We start from the raw sequence: 1,758 nt of genomic DNA on the forward strand, positions 1-1,758 counted from the left end.
CTCTGTGTCTGCTCCAGCCCAGAGGACCAGGCAGGGGCGGAAGGGAACTCGATGTTTTCTTTATCTACAAGGATGATCCCAGTTTCCACATCCACCTCCCAAACACTATTCTTTTTCTATTTCTGGGAAGAAGTGGTCTTTTTAGCTTTATGAAAGGTTTCTAAATTTTTCGGAAGAAAAGAAGTAAGCTGCTGGAACTCCTTTTTTTCTTCCTCTTCTTGGCTTTCCGAGGTTGCTCACTCTCCAAGTTCTCCTGGGCTGGTGTCTGGGACTCCCTCCTTCTCTTTCTCAGCATGGACACTGGAGGCTGCTCACTCTCTAAGCAATCTTGGGCTAGTGTCTGGGATTCTCTCCTTCTCTTCTTCCACTTGGCTTTTTGAGGCCACTTACTCTCCAAGTTCTCCTGGGCTGGTGTCTGGGATTCCGTCCTCCTCTTCCCCAGCACAGACACCTGAGACTGCTCACCCTCCAAGCATTGAGAGGGCCATTTCTGAGGTCTTTTTTTCAGATACAAAAGATCATTTATTTTTCTTGCATAAAGTTGTAGTGCAGGGGTCTTAAATTTGCTTGTGCCCCCTTCTACGCTGTTCCCTGAGATAATGTAGCACTCATCTTCCAACTCGGAAGTGTTTGAATCTATTGTTTTATAAGATAAATATGAAAGAATAGTTGACAGTATGTGGCAGTTTAGAAAGATGGCAGAATAGAAGGCTGAATGCAAGCTACATAGGCAATAATGAATTCACTGCAATGCAACAGCCAGAAGAAAATCTGTGTAAGGTTTCAGAAATGGCAGTAGAAGTTGAAATATAATTCACATTCAACCATCTAGATAAAAATCTTATCTAAAATTATAACATAAATGATTATCCAAATAAAAGCACTCAAGAAAAAAAACACAAACACTATGCTCAAACTCCTAGAAGAAAAAAAAGTTAAAAAAGATTTAGAATGTCAGCTGAGGAGAAGGTAATAGTGTATATATAATCTGAATAATATTCTGAACATCTTAAACAACATAATTTTTAATTTTATTCTTTAATTTACCATTTTCTTTAATTTTAGTTAAAGTATCCATGTGGATAAAAAAAAATCATAGGAGCTAGCAATAGTTTAAATAAAATTCTAATTCCAAAATTGACATGTCACTGACTATTGACCGTTTGTGTACAATGTATGATGCAGGTTCTACAGTTTGGGAAATGTAAGAGTGAGAAGAGTTACTTTTGGTATATGAAAAACCTAAAGGATTTTTTTCTGGGATGGGAATGAATTAGTTGTGAGATGACTGACTGTACTGTCTTTGCTTTGAAGAGCATTGTAGGCCTGAGACAAGCAAAAATGGATATGTAAATGTAATTTCTATTCTCCTATAGTAACTATTGTCTTCAGTTTACTGCAACCTAGGCCTACTCCTGGTAGCTTCTAACCTCTGTACAATCTAATCTAGATATAGAAGGTTTTCAGCCTCTGAGACTTGCCCCTAGAAAAGCTCACCCTTTCTTTCTGAATATGGTTGTTTGGTACAAATATGTTTTTCCAGCTCAAACTCCCCCCCAAACTGACTGATTCCAACTGAGTTCTCTCTCGGCCTTGGACAGAATTGCTTTGCTTAGATGCCTACTAAGTTTGGCAATATGTTCTAATCTTCTGGTTCCTACTCATTCTCTGGCTCTTTTGGAATGCCTTGATTTTATTACTTTCTCTTTTCTTTTACTACAAGAATTCCATGAAATTGTTGCCTCACTTGAACAATGA

At 38.1% G+C, this 1,758-nt stretch overlaps 1 pseudogene; it reads right to left on the reverse strand.

Annotated features, from left to right (window-relative positions):
• The window catches only part of LOC114611529, a 4,764-nt pseudogene extending 3,686 nt beyond the window's left edge, over nt 1–1,078 (reverse strand).
• Nucleotides 1,079–1,758: the final 680 nt, after the last annotated feature.

The sequence above is a fragment of the Grammomys surdaster genome, unplaced genomic scaffold (genome assembly GCF_004785775.1).
Source record: "Grammomys surdaster isolate TR1022 unplaced genomic scaffold, NIH_TR_1.0 126115, whole genome shotgun sequence".
Classification (NCBI taxonomy): Eukaryota; Metazoa; Chordata; class Mammalia; order Rodentia; family Muridae; genus Grammomys; species Grammomys surdaster.